Genomic DNA, 24,949 nt, shown 5'->3' with positions numbered 1-24,949 from the left:
TCTTCTCCTCACCATCACTAAATACCCCCTAACCATACGTGTCCCAACTCCAATTTAGATATTATGCCCAAATAATGTCCCTTCCAGGTCTCAGAAACCTGTCTCTATGAAATAAAATCTATCTTCTATGTTATTCTCCCATTGCCTTTAGCTTTCATTGTTTCCTCTTCATAGAGAAAATTTATTCACTGGAGGTCTGCAATACTAGTTACTTCCAATAAATGTCACAGTATCCTCTTCCATTAAAAAAATTCTTTTAATCCCACAATGATACTTTCTGAAAGACATTAATTTGCTAAAATTGTCCAAGGGCTTCATATTAAGATAAATACCTGAAGTCAACCCTGTGTTAAAGGGCTCATATTATATTTCCAAAGCAGGTTTAAAAAATAATTACGTCTATGTGATAGCTTCAACCAATTGACAAAGGCTTCCTGAAACACTGGGTTAAGAAGAGTTTAGTGAGAAAAAGTGCCGTGAGTGATTGTCAATGACTGTCAAAGACACAGGGGAGGAAGGGGTAAAACATGTGCTGAGTATTTCACTGTCTTGTTCTAATGGCAACTTGAATCAGACTGCTGGGATCAGATTATGAGATTTCCGGAGTGAGTACTGTGATGTTCTGCTCTCTTAAAATAAGGTCAGGCCTAGGGATAAAGTACCCCTTTAAGTGAGGAATGTAACCTTTGGCTAAGAAATCTGGCATGTAGTGCTGAAGATGGCGGTTAATGCTTTAATTAAACACAGAAGTAGAAAACTGTTTTAGTCAATTCCTAATTGCATGTTTGCAAATACTTTTAACCTAAGTCTCTGTTTTCTGCACTAACCAGCTGATATTGATTGCAGAGGGAAGTGATAGGAAATTTAATTCAAATGAAAACTAAGCAATTGTTTTGAATTTGTAAAATAAATTCCTCTCTAGGGGGCCTATGGAGCTAATGGGAATGGGTGTTAGACATATAAATCCCCACACACATCAACGTAAACAGAGATAACTAAACAGGACTGGTTATGATAATAGAGAAAACTCTCTAGAGGGCTTCACACAAATGGACACATCCAAATCTTATTTTGTTCGTTAACTTTTCCTAGCATTGAACATCTCTGAAGCCTGTTTTATCTTAAAATGAATTGCTGTCCCAGACACTCGATCATTCCCTTCAGAGCCAGAGTTGCCTCCAATTTAGTGACTTACTCAAGGTCACTGAACATGAGGGGCAGAGTAGAGGATATTTCAAAGGCTTCTGAGTTCCAGACTGCTGCTTACCCACTGAACCTCACAGCGGAAAATGTAGAAAACCTGCAGATCTATTTATCTACATATTTTCTTTGGCTGAAATTGTGCATTTATAAATTGAAACCTTCACTCATGTCATGGTCCCTTCATTTCAAAGCAGTTAGAAAGAATTTAATTCAACCTTGGGCAATTTATGTTTTTAAATTATTCTGGAATTATATAACCTGACATAGAAGGACCTGTAGATTCCACAGTGCAAAATGCAGCAAGAAAATCATTTAAAACTGAGAACAACAATGAAAGATATCAGGTATTCTAACATGATTTGATGAAAGTTAGTCATTGAGTCATGAAAACTGTCCATATTGCCCTAATACTATTATTCCATCTAATATTTCAGATTGATTTGTTTTCCAGAATACTTGTTTTTACTTCCTGTGTCTCTTGCGTCAGAAATAGCATGTCTGCAACCAGTTAACCTGCAATAACCAGAGCCCAATCAGGAAAATAGAAGCCGCTGTAGATATCCCAAATGAAGACATTTAATTCAGAGTTACATGGGTTATGGAAGATCTGAAAGTCAAACAGAAGATGGTGAGACAAACCAAAGATCAGCAACAACAGAAAGTACCACCCCTAAACCTGGAGGAACAAAAGAAAGAGGTGCTGTTTCCAGAACCCAGAAGCCAGGGCCATTCAGCAGGAGCTAGAAGGCTGTGAAGAGCTGCTCACAGAGAGCACTGTCCAGTAGAGGCTGGCAACTGGAGGAGGCCAGCCACATGTGGAAATGCCAAGGGAGACAAGGGCGGGGGGTGCTCTGACTTCCCGTTCTCACCCTCCACTCTTCTAGGAGAGATAGGCAAGACCATTTTCGATGGATACAGTATACAAATACATACAGTAGGATTATACTAAAAGTAGGAAAGAAAGTCTTACAAGGAGCAATCTCCAATTTCCCTTTCACAAAAGGCTTTTTTGAATGTGCCACACTGGTTCTTCTGGAGTAGAAATGATACCTTCTTGGCTTCTATACTGAATTATGTAGTGGTCTTTATAGGACTAGAAGTAAAGCTTCCAGATATGGATTCTTTTTTTACAAAGAAACATAATGAGCAGTCTGTGCTCTTCTTGTTCTGAGTTATGATTGTATGTATCAAATTTTACAAGTAAAAACAACACCCTAAACTACAATTGTAATCACTACCACTAAAGATTTACCATAAGGTCTCAGAAGGTCAGGTCCAGAAGGGATCTAGGAACTTATGTATTCTAACTTTTTATTTTAGATCGGGGGAAACTGAGATCTCATGAGAATATGACTTGCCTATGACTGGTCATTTCCATCTATCACATTCCCAGTTCCTAGTGTCTGTACTTTCAAAGTACTGGGCTATCATTTTATTTTTTTTAGATAAATGTATGTATTTTTTTCCTTTTTTAAATTGACGTATAGTTGATTTAAAATGTGTTAGTTTCAGGTGTACAGCACAGTGCTTCAGTTCAGTATTATATATATATATATATATATATATATATATATATATATATATATAAAATATTATTTTTCAAATTCTTTTCCCTTACAGGTTATTACAAAATATTGAGTATAGTTCCCTGTTCTATATAGTAGGTCTTTGTTGGTTATTTTATATAGAGGAGTGTGTATATGTTAATCTCGAACTCCTAATTTATCCCTCCCTCCTTCCCCTTTGGTAAACATGTTTCTTTTCTATGTTTGTGGGTCTATTTCTATTTTGTAAATAAGTCCATTTGTATTTCTTTTTTTTAGATTCCACATATAAGTGATATCATATGATATTTGTTTTTCTCTGTCTGGCATTACTTCACTTATTATGGTAATCTCTAGGTCCAGCCATGTTGTGGCAAACGGCATTATTTCATTCTTTTTTATGGCTGAGTATTATTCCATTGCATATATACCATATCTCCTTTATCCATTCATCTGTCAATGGACATTTAGGTTGCTTCCACATCATGCTTAATGGTGAAAAGCTGAAAGCATTTCCTCTAAGATCATGAACATGACAAAGATGCCCAGTCTCACCACTTTTATTCAATGTAGTTGTGGATGTCCTAGCCACAGCAATCAGAGAAGAAAAAGAGTAAAAGGAATCCAAATTGGAAAAGAAGTAAAACTGTCACTGTTTGCAGATGACATGATGCATCATAGAAAATTCTAAAGACACTACCAGAAAGCTACTACAGCTCATCAATGAATTTGGTAAAGTTGCAAGATACAAAATTAATGCACAGAAATCTATTGCATTTCTATACATTAACAATGAAAGATCAGAAAGAGAAATTAAGAAAACAATCCCATTTACCATCACATCAAAAAGAATAAAATACCTAGGAATAAACCTACCTACAGAGGCAAAAGACCTGTACTCAGAAAACTATAAGACACTGATGAAAGCAACTGAAGATGATACAAACAGATGGAAAGATATACCATGTTCTTGGATTGGAAGAATCAATAACGTTAAAATGACTATAATACCCAAGGCAATCTACAGATTCAATGCAATCCCTATCAAACTACCAATGGAATTTTTCACAGAACTAGAACAAAATATTTTACAATTTGTATGGAAACACGAAAGACCCTGAATAGCCAAAGCAATCTTGAGAAAAAAAAATGGAGCTGGAAGAATCAGGCTCCCTGACTTCACACTATACTACAAAGCTACAGTAATCAAAACAGTATGGACTATCATTTTACCCATCTAATAGGGTGACTTTATAATTTATGAAAATTTTCAACGTTCTATTGAACTTTTTGATTGAAGATAGCACTTGGGCAAGTCAATAAACAATGAGAATAAATATTCATCAGTGCATTATCCATTGTCTGTATGAGCAAATGGTAAATACTGCCAGCTCTTGAGAATGACTACTTGATTTCAAACTCTGATTCATGATGCCAAATGTGGACAAAGATGGATAGTTGGCAGCTGCCTAGCTTCTTCAGACCTCATTTTCTTTTTTTGTAAAATTAGGACAACCACAGCACCTACTTCATGGGGTTGTTACAAGAAATGAATGAACAGAAATGCATGGAAAGGACTTAAACTTATCAACTGTGCATAATATGTTCTGTTATTAATGCTAGTTGTTAGTATTGGGTGCTTTGGATTCTGAGTATACTGGATATTTACATCTTCCAAAACAAAACTGGAAAACATTGCCCTAATCCTAAGCAGTTGGAGACACTAAATTTTGCATCTACTAAAACTTATAGTTTACTACAGGACAGAAAGGAATTTATATTTGAGAAATGGTTAAATTGAGTTACAAGACAAGAGTCAGGTGATATAAGAAGATTTGTCCTTTATCAATAAAGAGTTCATAAGAAGTTTAAAATGAGTTGCAAAAGCACAATCTTAAAGCAGGAATACACAAAATAGCAAGCAAGTAAGTTTTTTAAGGCGTATAGCCAAAAACCCAAAGCCTATCTAGACCAGAAGCTTGTAAGTCACTCCTTTATGGAAGATTTTGGAGTAATTGAGGTGGTTGGATTTGCTTGGATGGGAAGATTTGGCCCCTTTCGAAGCTGAGATACTGCTGAGATCTATTTTTTTTTTCACATTTTATGACAGAGTTTTGCTTGTTATCTTCAGCTTGGCAGAGTGTGGTCACAAAGATGCTTATATCTTCTAGGCTGCCTGTCCCTGAAGGATTCACAAAGAGGGAAACTATTGAAATTGTTTCCTCAATCTTGAGATTTTTTTTTTTTTTACATTACTTTTGCTTTAGCAAAATGCATTTATTCAAGCACAGTCTCGTCTGCACTCTAGAAAATGTGACACCATTTTGCACTGAATTTTTTAAACGCAAAAAAAAAAAAAAACTGGGCAATTAACAGATATAACTTCTTGTGATTCTGTTCCAATAATCTTGGAGAATTGTTATACTGTAAACCCAGAAAATTAACATTGCCAGATAAACAGTCTGATTATATCTGGCATGATCAAGGTTTTGTGGTGAGAAAATGTAGTTTCCTAAGGCCTCTGACAGAAAGCTACTCTGAGACCTTTTCAAAGGTTTTCAGAAGTTATTACTAGAGATTAACTATGGCATGAACAAAAAGGAATGAGGTCTTGTTTATAGTTAGCCTGTGGCTCTGAGTTAGCAAGTTCTCTCTTAAATGATCAGTATTTGAGTTCTGGGTGTTAATGAGCGAAGGTTAGCCAGAGGGAATGTGGATGAGGGGAGGAAAAGACTCAATCATTCTCCACTGCGGGCAGGGGTGGGGGGGCGCGGGAAATAAGCATTAACATAAAATCTCAATAACTTTTAGAAGTCAAATTATGTTTTAATCAACGCCTCCAGAATAAACTGAAGAAGTCCCATTGACGTTCTCAGCTGTAAGAGTAGAAGTCTGGTTTCACATTTGCATGATTTTGAAGGTCAAATGCCTGCTATCCAAGTCTTACTGATCCATATGGACTAGAAATGCCACAATATGCAATCATCATGAGGCAGATTGTCTCCTGTAAATCTGTCCTTGCTGTAACGCATTCAAAATGTACCGTATTGGCTAGATTATAAATCCTTTCAGGAAATTCATGCACATTTGTAGAAGCAGCTTCACATTGATGGATGATGGCATAGGTGTTCAGAGAACCCTTAAAATAATTTATCATATGTATAAATCTGGTTTTCCATGTGTCTGGATTTCCTATGATTCCTGTGACCAAGGTACACCTGTAACTCAAAATCCTATTCCAGAAATAAGTAAAGCCACCTTTAGTCTGCTCCCATGTTTTCTACAGATATAGCACCTGTGGATTTTGTATTATTCTGAATCATAGCTTTATTTGCTAAATAGAAATTCCCTTAAATGGACATTTAAACTTTGAGAATGTATTCATCAAAGGATTCTTCTCTATATTTGTTTATTTCCATTAAATAATCAATGTCTCTGGTATGTTTAAAATATTATTTATTTTATAATTATTTAAATATACACAACATTTTTAGAAACACAACCCTTGTATAAAAGAAAGACAAATGATTTGACGGTGATTCCAAAAGATTCCACTGTGTTGTGGAAGTTTAATAATTTTTATATACCTATTTTTATGGATCTTCTAGTATGTACTACATATTATTGAATTCAACAGCTTCCACTGTACTCCAAGCAACTTTCTTCACTTTATTTACAGAAAATAAAATATCTTTCCTTCTCTCTTAGAAATCATGTACCCCTACTAGCATTTGTGAAAGTAACATTTTCCATACTTGTAAATAGATATATTAGAACCATTCCATGAATACTCAGGAAGTACTTTCCAAAAAACAAAAAAATTGGTGAGTTCTAATTTCAATTGCTTGAAAACATTATATATCATCAGAATTAGAAGGCTTTGCTTTTAAATAAATACTCTTATTTACCAAATAGAAACTGAAGTCCAAATTGAAGCAACCAAATACAATCAAATGGTGAGTTTGTGACTGCCTTATAGCTAAGACTAGAACTTGAGTTAGCTCTCAAATTAGTCTGTATGTGTTTTCTACCATGTTGCAATGCCTCTCAATCTAAAAAAGTAATATTTTATAACAAAAATCAGATGCATTTTTATATACTAACAATGAACTACCTGAAAAAGAAGTAGAGGAAGCAATCCCATTTATAATACATCAAAAGCAACAGAGTACTTAGGAATAAATTTAACCAAGGAAGTGAAAGATCTAGTCACCAAAAACTATAAGACATTGATAAAATAAACTGAAAAAGACACAAATATATGGGAAAATAGTCCATGTTCACAAATCAGAAGAGTTAATGCTATTAAAATGTCACTACTACCCCAAATCATGTACAGGTTCAATGCAATCCCAAACAAAATTCCAGGGGCATTTTTCACAGATATAGAAGAAACTATCCTAAAAATTCATACGGAACCAAGAAAGACCCCAAACATCCAAAACAATCTTAAAAAACAAAGCTGGAGGCATCACACTTCCTAACTTCAAACAATATTACGAAACTATAGGAATCAAGACAGTATGGTAATGGCATAAAAACAGACACACAGAGCAATGGAACAGAATTGAGAGTGCAGAAATAAGCCCACACATATATGATCAGCTAACATTTGACAAGGAAGCCAAGAATATTCAATGGAAAAAGAGTAGTCTCTTCAATAAATGGTGTTGGGAAAATTGGATATCTACATGCAAAAGGATGAAACTGGTCCCTATCTTATACCACTCACGAAAAATAACTCTAAATGGATTAAAGACTTAAATGTAAGACTTGACATCATAAAATTTCTAGGAGAAAGCATAGGGGAAAAGCTCCTTAACATTGGTCTTGGCAATAAGTTTTTTTTAATATGACACCAAAAGTATAAGCAACAAAAGCAAAATTCAACAAGTGGGACTACATCAATCTAAAAATCTTCTGAACAGCAAAAGAAACCATCAAGAAAATGAAAAAGCAACCTACAGAATGGGTGAAAATACTTCCAAATCAGATATAGAATAAGGGGTTAATATTCAAAGTATACATGGAACTCATACAAATGAATAGAAGAAGAACAAACAATCTGATTTAAAAATGGGCAGGGGACTTAAATAGACATTTTTCCAAAGACAACATACAAATGGCCAATAGGTATATGAAAAGGTGTTCAACATCACTAATCATCAGGAAGTTGCAAATCAAAACCACAATGAGATATCATCTCACACTTGTTAAAATGGCTATTATCCAAAAGACAAGAGATAACATAAGTTCTGGTGAGGATGTGGAGAAAAGGGAACCCTCATGTACTGTTGGTGGGAATGTAAACCAGTGCAGCTACTATGGAAAACAGTATAAATGTTCCTCAAGAAATTATAAATAGAACTACCATATGATCCAGCAATGCCACTTCTAGGTCTATAGCTAAAGGAGATGAAATCGCTATCTCAAAGAGATATCTGCACTACCATTTTCACTGCAGCACTATTCATAATAGCCAAGATATGAAAAAAACCTAAGTGTCTGTTAATAGATGAATGGACAAAGAAATTGTGATATATATATATACATATGTATGTGTGTGTGTGTGTGTATACACACACACACATACTGAATATATACAGTGAAATATTATTCAGCCAGGAGAAAGAAGGAAATCCTGCCATTTACAAGATGGATGGACCTTGAGGGCACTCTACTAAGTAAAGTGAGTCAGACAGAGAAAGATACATACTGTATGATCTCACTTATATGTGGAATCTAAAAACATTGAACTCATAGAAACAGAGACTAGAATGGTGGTTGCCAGGGGCTGAGGGGTGGGAGAAATAGGGAGATGTTGGTCAAAGGGTACAGACTTTCAGTTATAAGATGAATAAGTTCTAGGGATCTAATGTATAGCATGGTGACTATTGTTAACAATACTCTACTATATACTTGAAAGTTGTTATGAGGGTAGAGCTTTAAGGTTTTCACCTTAACAACAACAACAGCAGCATCAAAATGGCAATTATGTAAGGTGAGGGATATGTTAACTAACCTTATTGAGGTAAAGCATTTCTAAATATATGTGTATCAAGTCATCACATCATACACCCTAAGCTTACAAAACGTTATATGTCAGTTATCTCTCAATAAAGCTGGAAAAAGAAAAGAGTTAATGAGAAGCTGAATAGATATTTCACAAGTTGGTTTTGTTTGTTTGTTTTGTCCAACTGATGTCTTGTTTTGCACTCTAATTGGTTTACTTATGGCACTTCCCAGAAAGTAAGATATCATTCATTCATTTATTCAATCATTCCACAAACATATCCTGAGAACTGGTTGTATAACAGGCATTCTAGTGGGTGATACTTCAGAATTTACAATCTAGTAATATAACCCAGTGTACAGCAACACAAGGACAGATGAACAAAGGGCTTCCTAATACAATCCTTGTATTTGTTTCTCCAAGTAGCCTTAAAATAAGATGTAAATTCTGGAGCCACACTCCCTGGTTTTGATCTCAGCTGCTTGCTCTTAGGAAAATTACTAAGTCTCTCTGCCTCAGTTTCCTAATATGTAAGATTATAATACTTTCCTTATAGATTTGTTTGATGATTAATTAACTGGGTTAATAAATTGACATAACGTGAAGATCTTAGAATCACACCTAATGTATAAGAAGTGTTCAATAAACATTAGATAGAACTATTATTATTATTATTATTACTTTTATTACCATCAATAATAAAAATTCTCTCTGCAGATAGCCTCCAGGACAACTGTGGTCTGAACTCCATTTCATATTCTTTTAATCCCTTCCAATTCCCCTACCTCCCCTTTAATTCCCACAGAGTATCTCAATTTAAGGTTCATTTTAATGGCTATTTCTGCAAAGAGAACATTTAGCAGTTTGGTGATGAAATCAGGGCAGCTTGAGATGTCGCACTCTAACTAGTTACACTGCACAAAGCCTAACAGTTTGCTTTCTGTTTTTAAAGAAGCGTTTCGTTTAGCCATCCTTGTGGCGGCACATGTAATTGAAAAGAGGCATATGGAGACCAGCATGGAAGCCTAACAAACACTTCAGAGTGCCTTAAAAACTATGCTAATCAGTTTGGGAAACCATGTTTTAGTCTTAAAAAAAAAAAACAAAACCTCAAAACTCCTCAAACCTAAGGTGACTTTTAAATAAATGTTATCATTTCATTGATATTACCTAACACTAGTTTATTTCCTCTGCCCTGGCAGATATTGGAAATCCAATTAAATCATATAAAAAAGAAGAAATGAGAACACCCGTGACCTGCAGTTTAGTGGAGCAGAAATGAACTCCTGAGGGAGGTAAACCAGGACACGGTCAGAGTGTAGACTGCCTCTGTTGCAGGGCAGGGAGAAGCCACACTGGCTCACAACGCTCCTCCCCCTGCAAGAAGGCACTGAGCATTACCTGAAAACAAGAAAGACATCAGATGAACAGACCTTTATAACAGAATGTACATCTGCCAAGACAAAAATACACGACAAGCTTCTGGTGCTGGCACGCTGACAGTATGAGCAAGCTGTCTTAGTAGTGATTTTGCAAATCATTTGAGTTTAAATTCTATATAGGCCGTAGGGCCCCTGGAGCATCACTTTCTATATTTGGCTTCCTCATTTAGCTGTGTTTGGAATAAATAGGCTATGGGTAAAAATCATGCCCTTTAAGAGTTTTGCATACACAGACTAGTTTTGCATATATATTAATATGTGAACGGAGTGATTGATGTTAGCCTATGCACACGCGCGCGCACACACACATACACAGAAGCTTTCTAAATGTATTTTTAAGTTGTTTTCCTGTGTGACTTTTTCTCTCTTTTTTTAAGTTCAGCTCTCTGGCATTTAGTAACCCACAAGCTGCTGTTTCTTTTTCCAAATAAGTTCAGTTTGATGGAGAGGCCAAGAAAAATGAGCCCAACTGATGATTGCAATCTCGAAAGAAAATATGCTTTTTATCAGAGACCACATGTTGCCAATGCCAATTAAAGTAAAACTGGGAGATTTTCTCTGATACCAACCTGGAGAGCAGTAATGGTGAGCCAAGTATAAAAAAAGAAAAAAAAGTAAGCTTCAGGTGGAACTGTCAGGATGTCCATTGAGATGAAATGCAAAAATTTAAGGTGGAAAGTGTTACATGCCTTGTAGATTTAGCAATTTGTTTACCAGCTAGATAAGAAGTTGTACAAAAGCAAGGTCATGGACTTTGATTTAAGCTGATCTAGATGAAATCCTGGCTCTGCCACTGACTGCCGGAATCTCCTTCACATCTCTGAGCCTTAGTCTCCTCATTTATAAATCAGGAATCACAAAATTCTGTTTGGATTTTTAAAAAGTGATAATGTGGATTAAAGCATCAGTTTCACAATATTTGCTTGATAAATGTTGAAAGAGAGAGAAATTAATTGATTCATTTGTAGACAAGTGCTTCAATAAGGAGATCATGTTCCTTTTCTAAAGTGTTATGGGCAACCATTTAGACACATTCATCTTGTAAACATATTAAGTATTATGTGCATTACTTCAGTGCCTTTCAAAGGTTGACAAGGAGTATTGTAATGATGTGATTATGGAAAAGTTTTATTTTTGACATCAATTAATGACATACCCATGAGGTCATATGATCACACTCCATCAAAAAAGAATCACTTTTTCTACTAGCTTGGGAGGTGCAAGATGTCAAGGTTAAAAGGTTCACTTTGGGGTTTCTCTGACTTAGCTTCCATCATCCCTAAAGTGTTTATGCCAACTTTAAAAGATTATGGTAAGGGTCAAATGAGAGGAACCATGCAAAATTGTTTATACCCAGAATATAGTAAAGGTGAGCTCCTTTCTCCTTTTCCTTCTGGTGAGTTGAGTACCTTTTACATTCTTAAGAACTAGTAGGAATTTGTTAACTAAATGGGCTGGGTCTGAAAAATAGGTACAAGAGCTGAAATTCTCAGATGTAGCTCTTGAAACATTTTTGTGCTTACCAAAATGTTGAACTTGAGAGATTTCTTAGAAGTTGGTGAAAATAATTATTTAAAAAGTTACACTATGTAGGATGTAATAATTACGATCTGAAAACCAGGTACTGAATATATACTTTTTCATAATAAACATGTTTTTTATGTAGAACTACCACTTTTCACTTTTAAACCTTTTCAAAATTTATAATGAATAGGAGACACTTGTAGTGTGCTTTACTTACTCATCATTTATTTGAATACTTAATTCCACTAATCCTAAGATTCTGGAAATTATTTCTTTTTAGAAAGATTCACTGTGCATATTTGTGGGAAAAGACCAAAACTCTCTTACTTAAATAAAATGATTTAAGGAAATAAAAACTTCCTTAAATCTCTTACTTAAATAAAAATTTATTTATTTAAAAATAAAATAATATAAGGAAAATTATATTATTTAAAGTCAATTAAGGAGTTTGGAGTTTCAAGAAGCAGATAATCAGGTCATAAATGTATATCTTGACAAAGCCTGAGTGAGTGCTAAGGTCAATGAAGGAAATGAGTTTGTATTAATGTGTCATTTCAACTCCTCATATTTGGACTCAATCACAATAATCATGTGTATTTTGTTGACTTTCCTGGGTATTATGCTCTCCCACCTCTGAGAGTGAATATAGAGTTACAAGCTCGAAAAACTAAACATAGTATAGCTGGGCTACAACTTTGTTTGAAAAGAACATCAGTTGAGAAGTTCTTCTATATTTTTCTATTATATAGATCCTTCACAGTGTTTTATTCCTCTTCCCACATAGCTCTAGTTTTCTGAAATTACATTAAGAGGTTCTCAGGAAAACAATATAAATTTCATTCATACTATTCATCTGAGTTAGTCATGAAAATAAACAGTTATTTTATTTCTATAAAAGTGGACTCAAGTTGAGTACACACAAAGACAAGATAATAATACCCACTTTTCAAGCAAACTGGATATTGCTGTTATCAGCTACCAAAGGACTGATCTGAACAGAATGTAATTTGTTTTCACAAGGGGCATATATATGTGGATCTATCAGCCCATTATTGTTTATCTTTACAGTTATCCTGTGTTGGTGGACTTTGCTAAAAATGATGGAAGCACATTGTTAACGTAATTATCTATTATAAAAAAATAAAAAGCAATGTAAATATTCAATAAGGTTAAAATAATTATGTAACAGTATATACAATATTAATATTCATGTGATTAATTTTTTAAAATTTGACTTATAGGCACTCATAAAAAAAATTCTTGGGTTTTACCTCCTACCTATTAAATCAGGGTTTTCAAGGAAAGAACTAGATAATCTGCATTTTTAATAAATAAATCAAGTGACTTTGGAGAATGTTGTACTAGAATGCAACCTTAATGTGAAAGCAGGACTGTTACTGTTTTGCTTGCTACTATAATGCCCTGTATATCATAGGCATTCAATAAATTTATGCTGAATGAATGAACTTATCATCCTCTATGGAAAAGTATGTTATTTTTAATAATGATTGTAGAAAGTATATAATAATACCAAAAGGTGCTCTTGATATAATATTTAATGAAAATAGAAAATAAAAAATTGCACTCATTCTAAGGCTATAAATATTTAAAAAGACATTTTAAATGAAAAAAAAAACCTTAGCCATCACCCATATAAGAAAAAGATAATACATAGAATTTCGCCAGAATTAACATTTTTGCTTTGCAAAAGACACTATCAAGGGAATAAAAAGGTAGGAGAGAAAATATTTATGAAGTTAATATCCAACAAAGAACTTTACCAATAATATGAAAAGAACTCTCAAAACTCAACTGTAAGAAAACAAACATAATTTTAAAATAGGAAAAAGATTTGAATAGATGTTTGACCAAAGAAGATATCTAGGTGGCAATAAGCATAAGAAAAAGTTGTTTAACATCATTAGTCATTAGGAAGTGTAAATTAAAACCAGTATGAAATTCTACTACACATATGTTAGAATAGCTAAAAAAAAAGTTGACAATACCAAGTACTGATGAGGATTCAAATTAGAACACTCATTCATTTCTAGTGGAGATGCAAAATGTTAATGTCTCTTTAAAAACAGTTTTGCAGTTTCTTATAAAGTTAAACCTACACCTACCACATGGTTGAACAATTCCACATCTAGAAATGAAAACATATTCACACACAAAATAATCTGTACATTCATGTTTACAGCAATCTCTAAAAACTGGAAACAATGCAAAAGTACTAAAACTGGTGAATGGTAAACTGTGGTATAGTCATGCAATGGAATACTCAGCAATCCAAAAAAAAAAAAAGAAAGAAAAATGGATTATTGATCCATGCAACCACATGGATAAATCTTAAATGCATTATGCTAAGTGAAGGAAGCTAGGTACAAATTGCTACAACCTGTATGATTCTACTTATACGACATTCTGGAAAAGGAAAAACTATAGGGACAGAGAATAGATCAGTAATTTCTAGCCATAAGAATGAGGGGAGGAGTTGACTCCAAAAGGCTAACATAAGGGTACTTTTTTAGGACAATGGAACTGTTCTGTATCTTGATTGTGGTGATGATTATGTAGACATATGCATTCATCAAAATTCAGAGCTATACAAAAAAATAATGAATTTTATCATATATATACTAAAAAAAATAAATTTGAAGAAATAGGAAAAACACCCAAATGAAATACAGTAGTCATTATGATATGGTGGTGAATTTCTTTTTCTCCCCTTCACTTTCTAAATTTTTCTGTGATGCGGTTGAAATAGTTATTTAAATAATAATTAAATTATTTATACATAAAGTAAAAGATTGTATAATAACACTACGTTTGATTAGCAGAGTCATGTGTCATTTGGTCTTCCTCATAAATTAACATTGCATTTGCTTTTGCAGAAATAAGAGTTACTCATTACTGGTTGCATATCAACTGATTGAAAAAAAGGGTCAACCAATTACATATTTTCTCTATATGACACCCATCTGTTTAATTGCTGTACTTAATAAAAATATAATCTTTCTCTATATGCTCCTTTTTCTTTTTTTTTTTTTTTTTGCAGTACGCGGGCTTCTCATGTTGTGGCCTCTCCCGTTGCGGAGCACAGGCTCTGGATGCGCAGGCTCAGCGGCCATGGCTCACGGGCCTAGCCGCTCCGCGGCATGTGGGATCTTCCCGGACCGGGGCACGAACCCGGGTCCCCTGCAGCGGCAGGCGGACTCTCAACCACTGCGCCACCAGGGAAGCCCTATGCTCCTTCTTTGACTCAAGCTTTTTGCCTCTCCCTCTTGTTTGCTCCTCTCACATCCACACCCACGCATACATGTACATATATGTACACATTGCCACACACACTGAGACACACTTGTAACACATTGTGAAAAATTCCTGCACATTGTTCAAAATACAGCTTTGAAATGATCTTTCTTGGAATCCCTCTTTGATTCTTCTGCCCAACTTTCCCTCCATGGATTTGCCCCAAAGTCCCCTTCTCTCCCTGCATGGCGGAGTTCACCTTGAACTTACAATATTGAACTAAAATGCTATTTTCAGGTGACTTCACTCACCAACTAGATTATAAGGTTCTTACAGCAGCTTGTCTAATATATTTTTATACCCCCAACAGTTAGACAAAAGCCTGGAACATGGTAGCTACTTGACACATTTGTAATGTCCTAGGCTGAATTGAATAAACCTACTGTTTTGTGTTTATTAGTTAATTATAGTGGTATAACCATATTTTAGTTGTATAGACAATCCTTTTTTAAAGAAAATCTTTTTTTAAAGGAAAAAAATCCCTCATTGCTAGATACTGGGGGTATTGGTATATGTCTTGTTTGAGTTGGACAGATTCTTAGAACCATACACCTTGCTGGGCTCATTCACTGAGTGCCTCATATGGGCAACATCCTGACAGCTCAGGGAAGGTATGTTGTCATAAACCCTTTAATAATGCTAATAACATGGCTGCTTTCTAAGATCTTGTTAGTTAACTTATTTTACTATTTTTTTCCAGAAAAACTGTTAAGAAACCAAATGAAGCAGATTTAAAATTCATTCACTTTAAAAAGTTAAATACTACATAGAGTCTCTGTAAGAATCATATGATGTTACTTTCTAAGCAACATAATAATCTTCTGGTCTCCCAAGGAGCACAAGATCATAAACTCATAAAATCAAAATAGATGCAAGAAAGTTACCATCTCACCCCATTATTTTATTTGTAAATTAAATCTTATACACACTTTATCCAGCTATTTAATAGCAGAATCATAATCAACACTTAGAGTCACTGAAACATACAAGACATAGATTAGTAATTCCTTTTAAAAATAGAACAATGAGGAAAAATAAGAATGTATCAGTGTACAACATGAGTTACTTATAAAAACCATATGATCATCTCAATAGATGCAGAAAAAGCTTTTGACAAAATTCAACACCCATTTATGATAAAAACCCTCCAGAAAGTAGGCATAGAGGGAACTTACCTCAATATAATAAAGGCTATATATGACAAACCCACAGAAAACATCATCCTCAATGAAAACTGAAACCATTTCCGTTAAGATCAGGAACAAGACAAGGTTGCCCACTCTCACCACTATTATTGAACATAGTTTTGGAAGTTTTAGCCACAGCAATCAGAGAAGAAAAAGAAATAAAAGGAATCAAAATCAGAAAAGAAGAAGTAAAGCTGTCACTGTTTGCAGATGACATGATACTATACGCAGAGCATCCTAAAGGCACTACCAGAAAACTAATAGAGCTGATCAATGAATTTGGTAAAGTAGCAGGATACAAAATTAATGCACAGAAATCTCTTGCATTCCTATACACTAATGGTGAAAAATCTGAAAGAGAAATTAAGGAAACACTCCCATTTACCACTGCAACAAAAAGAATAAAATACCTAGGAATAAACTTACCTAAGGGGAAAAAAGACCTGTATGCAGAAAACTATAAGACACTGATGAAATAAATTAAAGATGATACAAACAGATGGAGAGATATACCATATTCTTGGATTGGAAGAATCAACATTGTGAAAATGACTGTACTACCCAAAGCAATCTACAGATTCAATGCAATCCATATTAAACTACCAATGGCATTTTTCACAGAACTAGAACAAAAAAGTTCACAATTTGTATGGAAACACAAAAGATCGCAAATAGCCAAAGCAACCTTGAGAAAGAAACACGGAGCTGGAGGAATCAGGCTCCTGGACTTCAGTCTATACTACAAAGCTACAGTAATCAAGACATTATGGTACTGTCAAAAAAACAGAAATATAGATCAATAGAAAAGGATAGAAAGCCCAGAGATAAACCCACACACATATGGTCACCTTATTTTTGATAAAGGAGGCAAGAATATACAATGGAGAAAGGACAGCCTCTTCAATAAGTGGTGCTGGGAAAACTGGACAGCTACATGTAAAAGAATGAAATTAGAACACTCCCTAACACCATACACAAAAATAAACTCAAAATGGATTAAAGACCTAAATGTAAGGCCAGACACTATAAAACTCTTACAGGAAAACATAGGCAGGACACTCTATGACATAAATCACAGAAAGATCCTCTTTGACCCACCTCCTAGAGAAATAGAAATAAAAACAAAAATAAACAAATGGGACCTAATGAAACTTAAAAGCTTTTGCACAGCAAAGGAAAACATAAGCAAAACGAAAAGACAACCCTCAGAATGGGAGAAAATATTTGCAAATGAAGCAACTGACAAAGGACTAATCTCCAAAATTTACAAGCAGCTCATGCAGCTCAATATCAAAAAAACAAACAAATCCAAAAATGGGCAGAAGACCTAAATAGACATTTCTCAAAAGAAGATATATAGATTGCCAACAAATACATGAAAGGATGCTCAACATCACTAATCATTAGAGAAATGAAAATCCAAACTACAATGACAATGAGGTATCACCTCACAGCCGTCAGAATGGCCATCATCAAAAAATCTACAAACAATAAATGGTGGAGAGGGTGTGGAGAAAAGGGAACCCTCTTGCACTGTTGATGGGAGTGTAAATTGATACAGCCAGTATGGAGAACACTATGGAGGTTCCTTAAAAAACTAAAAATAGAACTACCATACGACTCAGTAATCCCACTACTGGGCATATACCCTGAGAAAACCATACTTCAAAAAGAGTCATGTACCACAATATTCATAGCAGCTCTATTTACAATAGCCAGGTCATGGAAACAACCTAAGTGTCCATTGACAGATGAATGGATAAAGAAGATGTGGCACATATATACAACGGAATATTACTCAGCCATAAAAATAAACAAAATTGAGTTATTTGTTATGAGGTGGATGGACCTAGAATCTGTCATACAGAGTGAAGTAAGTCAGAAAGAGAAAAATAAATACCGTATGTTAACGCATATATATGGAATCCAAAAAAAAAAAAAAAGAAAAGAAATGGTTATGAAGAACCTAGGGCCAGGACAGGAATAAAGACACAGACATAGAGAATGGACTTGAGGACAAGGGAAGGGGGAAGGGTAAGCTGGAATGAAGTGAGAGAGTGGCATGGACTTATATATACTGCCAAATGTAGAATAGATAGCTAGTGGGAAGCAGCCCCATAGAACAGGGAGATCAGCTTGGTGCTTTGTGACCACCTAGAGGTGTGGGATAGGGAAGGTGGGAGGGAGACGTACGAGGGAGGAGATATGGGGATATATGTATATGTACAGCTGATTCACTTTGTTATAAAGCAGAAACTAACACACCATTGTAAACCAATTATACTCCAATAAAGATGTTAAAAAAATGAGCTACTTGTTTTTTTCTTAAAAAAAAGAAAAAAAATTAATATGTTTTTGATTTCTAATGCTTGTGTCCAACATGAAGGGCAGAATAACAATGTTGGACTTCTGGATTTAACTTACTATTGATATTTTTGAAAGTACTGAAGGTGAGAAGTTTGAAGAAGGCAAATGTGATTCCTAAGATATAAATTCCACAGTGCAACGATTCTTTATCATAGCAACTAGGTCAAGCCTATTCAGAAAGGCAAGGAAAAATCTAATACTTTACAAAAACCTGCCTCACGGTAGACAAAGAGAAGCTCGATTTGCTAGAATTATCAGTGTCTGAAATATCCAAAAGACAAAATCTTTGTATGTACATTGGAAAAAAAATGGCCAAGTTCTGTCTTTGAGTCTTGCTCTTCCATGCCACCAGTAGTCAACAAGGATGACTTACAAGCCTGTTAGCAGTGCATACTTTCAAAGACAGGTGGCTAAGGAACCGTAGCATGAACAAGCTCTACTCCCAGCTCATCTTATAGAAACATCCACTCAGTGTGACACTTGCATTTGACCCATATGCAAAGAGTTTCACCTGATACAGGGTGACCCCATTAAAAATAAATACCTGTCTCTTCCATCCCAAGCTTTCTTGGTTTAGCAACACAGCATCCATTAAAGGTATTACTGAGGGACTCAATCACTTGTCTAAAAGGGATAATGAATTGAAAAGTGCTGTGGGCACAGAAGTAGCATCTCCATGGTTAACAAGAGACCCATCAGGCTCAGTTCAAAAGAGGAGAAGTGACAAAGCCAGTCCCTATTGACCATGAATTACTTCTAACAAAAATAGCAACCATGCTTCTCAGAGAGACACTGAATCCAGCTGGGTTTTTAACCTCAGCCCCAGTGCATGTCTCCCAAGCCCCACTGCCCCTGGGTCTCATGACCATCAGAACTTCTGCAGAGATAATGAATGTCCAAGCTTAAGTGTTTCATATCCCTTTGATTAAAAAATCCAAACATGTTTTTCTGTCACTGCCTCTATGCAAGAAATACTCCTGTGGTTTTTTTTTTCAGTATAAAAATTAGATTAAACAGCATGCTTTGCAAACAACTGATAGGAATGCTAATTAAAGGACAGACTTCACAGCCACATAAAAAGCAGCTCTGCACAAAAGTCTTCACATTCCATCTGAAATCTGGTGTTAGCAACTTGGTCAGACGGAGCTTGTGTGAACTCTGTTCACTAAAGATAGAACACCAGCAAACAGGCTTAGCAAAGAAAGATAAAATCACTAATATAAGCAATGATCTCCTTACATTTCTATTATGATTGGTAATATTTGATTGGTATGGGTGAAAGCTAATGTCTTGATTACACACTCCAGCAAAGAAAGTGTTAGAGAAGCCTGGGTTTGTTCTGAGAAAGGCAAAAATATAATGCTAAACTGTGATCTGACTGCTGAAATGTTAATGTACTTTTTATCATTGCTCAGTGGAACAAAAGGCTTAATCAAGAGAATATCTTAATTTTACAACCACAACACAATGGAAGCATAGATACAGCATAATCCTTACTTAAACTATTTTTTCTCTAATTTGGGCATCATTTATTCCTTCCCTAAACTGATATTGAGTATACCAAACCCTGTGCTTTGGATTAAGGATACAAAAGTGAGTAAATCATGGTCTCTAATCCTGAAACATGACACTCTAGGGAGGATGAATGATGCTTGAACAGTTGGTTACAGGGTAAGGTAATAAAGACAACAAGAGTTAAATGCACAGAATATTCGGAGTCTCTTAATCTAAGAAATGCGTGTTGGTGTGGCTACAGGGGAGGGAAGGGAACTGACCAGAGAAGAATTCCTGGTAAGGGCAAAGAGGATGTAAAATATATTTCAGATGGACAGGGCATGAAATTGGGGCAGTGTGTGAGTGTTATAAGTAATTTATCATTCCTTGAATGTACAGAATCAAAAGGTGTTGCAGGAGCTGATGTTGGGATTGTAGGCAGCAGCCAGATGAGGAAGACCCTGGCACACAAGGTGAAGAAACACAGTCTCTGTTCTTTAGGTCAGGAACTTATCAGAGATTCCAGTGGAGGGCTGGTGTGTGCAGTATGAGGAGTAGTCCCAGCTAAGTCTATCATGCTCTTCGCTTAGGAACCATATATTCATTCCTTCAACATATAACCGTTGAGTGCTCACTTGGTGTCAGGCAATGTTCTGGGCACTGGGGATATAACATTGAACAACATAGTTAAGGTCTTCCTTCTTGTACAGAGTGATTAATGGAGGACAACTGGAAAATTTTAAGTAAGATTTTAAAACTTTCTGTTATGTGGAGGATGGATTTGGTGGGGTCAAGGTTAGATGCAAGGAAACAAGTTAGGGGGCTCTTGAAGTAATCTGAGAAACTCTAGAGGGAGTCAAAGGATAGACAGTGGTAGTAAGAATAGACAGGGTCTAATTCTGGAAATATTTAGAAAGCACAATCAATAGGACATGATTATTGGAAGTAAGTTAGGGTAGAGTTGGGGGACGTGAGGGAAGGAAAAAGCTAAGAATGAATCTTAAATTTCTGGTGTAGATTACTGGGTAGATAAATAATTCATTAGGAGTAGTCTATCTTTATCCATGACCACTATAAAATGCATGGGAAAATATATATAGCATTACCTGCAGAATTACATGTAATATCTACATTCTATAGAGCAGTGATCCCCAACATTTTTGGCACCAGGGACCGGTTTCGTGGAAGACAATATTTCCACGGATGGGAGATATGTGGGGGGTGGTGCAGGCAGTAATGCAAGGGATGGGGGGATGGGAGGGTTCAGGCGGTAATGCGAGCGATGGGGAGCGACGGGGAGCGGCAGATGAAGCTTAGCTCACTGACCTGCCGCTCACCTCCGGCTGTGCAGCCCGGTTCCTAACAGGTCATGGACTGCTCCCGGGGATTGGGGATCCCTGATATAGAGGACTACAATAAGGATGGCATACAGCTGTTGATCCACAGTGTGGCAGGGAAAGATATTTAGAGATATACCAAAAGAATTTCAGAAACAGGACATTTCTCTTTTCTCTCATAAATAAAAATGTATTATCACATTGGCAGAGGGTTTAAACAAAGGATCTCAAAAATTCTGAAATTTTAAATTTATTTTAATCACCACTTCTCTGTTTCTATTGTTGGTCATTGTTCATATTAACACTAGCATGAAATAACTATGGCTCAGATGAGAAAACAATGCAACTGACACTATATTTTCCTCTGCCAATGACTCAGGAGGGAAGGAATCCACAAATTAGGTTGCCACATGGTGTCAAAGAATTAATTCCCACTCGATTCTGGGCAGACTTACAAGCTGGGTTCCATCCATAAGACTGATGGGAATTCTGAGGTTTGGTTTGCGTGGTGATATTTTCTATTGCCATCAAAAACTGGACATAAGAATACGAATCACTGAAGAACTTGTTGTTTTTGCTGCTGTATTATTTAGAGACACTTGGGAATTGTTCCACATTTGGAAGTCATTCCTGACCTGCACTTGATAGTTTTGCTATATTTGTCATGTTGATATCTTCTGGCAGGAACACTTAGACATTTATTGTAAGAGCTTTATCAGGGGACAAAAATATTTTGGATATGCCAAATCAAATTATAGTGTACTTGAACAGTCATCATCTGTCTTATATCCATGATTAGCATTCATTATGCAGCATCAATAAGATTTACATTAGGATTAATAGACATCATGGAAAAAATTCATATATATTTAAATGTTTCCTGCTGAAACCAGTACTGCTTAAGGAGTCATTATTCGGCATAACTGGATCAATTGCACCCATAGTACGCTCACAAATATTTCTAATACATATTGGCTGGAACTCAAATTACCTTTAGGCAAAATGGTAAAGTAGGACAAAGTTTTTCTTTGGAATCTCCTTGTTTCCAGTTTACTCAATCATTCAAAGTTTATTTATTGAGTACCTATTTTGTACTAGACACAATTCTAAGCAAAAAGTTCTTATCCTCTTGGAGATTACCCTTCTTCTAGTCCTAATTCCCAGCCCTCAATTTGTCCTCTTGCTCTAACCTTCCAAGAAATATAAATTACTGCTATTCTTCTTCCTCATTTCTCCATTGAAATTATCCCATTCATTAGTGATCACCTTTACAGGGGCTTCTGGGGAAAAATACCTTATCTCAAAGATATTACTAAACACTGAGAAATTCAGTTATATGTCTGGCTGATGTGGGAAATATTTGAGGAAAATGGAAATAATTTGGAACTCTCATATGAAACCATGACGCATAAAAGCTATAGCTACTGGAAGATGTGGTGGCAGCATAATTCAGGAGGGGGTGAGTTCTGAAGCCAGACAGACAGAGGTTTAAATCCCAACTGCATTCTTTCCTAAAAGTGTGACTTAACTTGCCTGAAACACACTTTCCTAGACCTTACTAGTGAATACTAGTAAAAGATTAGAAATAATATATATTCAGTGACAGGCATGAAGTAAATGCTCAAGAAGCTATTTATTTTCTCAAGATTGAAATTGAGGAGTGTACCCACCATCGGTCCTATTTGTTCTGTGACTATATCGTATGTAGTTTTGCCTTTGGGCTCATGGCACTATTAAATGCCACTGATTTTTAAGATCTATGCAGTTTGGGGAGAGTGGGGGGAGAGGAGGATTTTTTTTTTAAATTTTGAAATAATTGCAGTAAAGTTGGATACTCAGTACAAAGAATTTTTCATTTTGCTAAACCATTTAAAGGTAAAGTTGCTGACCAGAAGTGTTATTAGCCATGATTACTTTAACATTTATTTCCCACAAAGACTTTTTTTTAACATAACCACAACAAGACTATCTAAGTTATTTTATTGAATGTTCCTCAATTTTAATTTGTCTGATATTTCATCATGCTTAGAGTCACATTGTGCATCTTTGGCAAAAATATCAGAGAAGTGATGCTGTGATCTTATTGTAGCCTATCAAGTCGTGCACAGTTTCAATTTGTCCCATTGCTGAGAATATTCACTTTGGTCGTGATTAATGTTGTATCTGTTAGGTGTCTCCACTGTAAAAATACTCTTCCTTGTTAAATTAGTACATATTTTGTGGGGTGGTACTTTGAAATTATACATGTCCCACTTCTGATTAAAATTTTATATATTCATTTATTTATTTTCATATAATATGGACTCATGGATTCCGATTTCATTTGGTGCATTATAATCCATTACCACCATTCTTCATTTTGATGTTAAAACTGTCCCAGATTTGGCAAGTGGAAGCTCCTTCAAGAGAGCTTCTGAGTCCTTTTGGCATGTGTCTGTCATTCTTGCAGCACCACACAATGCCCCAGCCACATCTTTGATGTTCTCTGCCCCCAGCCCTGGAAATCCACCATTCCTCTAGGGAACCCTGTTTTCTTTTAGCATAAAATAGTATTGTGAAGCCAGTATCTGTGTACTAATTGCTATTGGGGTGTCTCTTCTCTCAGACCCTCACAGTGGACAACAGTAGAGAATATATGTATGTATATCTAGATCTATATTTATTTCTCTATGTATTAAATGACATTGAAAAATGAGGTCACACCAATATTTTCAAATCCAAGCCAACACCACAGGGAAAGAAAGGGAAAATAATAGAAAGGAAGGAAAAAGGGAAAGAAGGAAAGTAAAAGGAAGGGAAGGGAAAGGAAGGGGGAAAGGAAAGAAAGAAAAAAAGAAGGGAGAAGCAGAACTCTGTGATATTTAAGATACCACTTAAGCAGAGCTTGAGGAGAAATACAAATTCATATTTCGAATAGAATGACGGCTGAGGCTTAATAAAATTCATGTGTGTTTATTTCTGCTTGCACTCTTAACAGTTGGGCTTGCTTACTCCTATATCTCTGTCTCTTCATGAGAACATGAAGAAGAGCTGAGGCTATTCCAGAGCAGCCATCAGTCAACTGACCTCCAAATACATAAAAGAGTCCAGCCAAACTAAGCAAAGCTGCCTACCCCAATCCATAGGTAACTGCCAACACATGGGGAACCCAGCCAAGCCTAGAAGAACCTCCCAGTTAACCTGTAGTCCTGTGAACAATAATGATTTATTTAAGCCACTGAGGTTTGGGGTCAAGTGTTATATAGCATCATTCTGGCCTGTTGAATTAAACTAGAAGTTATATTATGAAACCAGAAATACTCTTCTCCTATTAATTATACATTTTCTGTAGCATTTAGTATTCTGTAGGCATTGTTTTACTCAAAGATGGATAAATGGACTATGGTGAGGTTTCAGGGTAAGGAAGATGTGTATGAATGAGACCACTGTGATAGGATCTCATCTCTGTCTGATTCACTACATGACCACAGACTATAGTCCATAGCCACATAGTGAGCTTTTCAACAGCATGGTGTATTATTTTTCT

The 24,949-nt window shown here is 35.6% G+C and overlaps 1 long non-coding RNA gene across 1 annotated transcript in view; it reads right to left on the bottom strand.

Annotated features, from left to right (window-relative positions):
- The window catches only part of LOC138842693 (uncharacterized), a 370,793-nt gene that overhangs the window by 124,855 nt on the left and 220,989 nt on the right, over positions 1-24,949 (bottom strand). The gene's annotated exons all lie outside the window — the stretch shown is intronic.

This window comes from Globicephala melas, chromosome 5, assembly GCF_963455315.2.
Source record: "Globicephala melas chromosome 5, mGloMel1.2, whole genome shotgun sequence".
In the NCBI taxonomy this organism is placed as follows: domain Eukaryota; kingdom Metazoa; phylum Chordata; class Mammalia; order Artiodactyla; family Delphinidae; genus Globicephala; species Globicephala melas.
The sequence above is the reverse complement of the archived record's forward strand: the minus strand, read 5'-3'. Positions and strand labels throughout refer to the sequence as shown.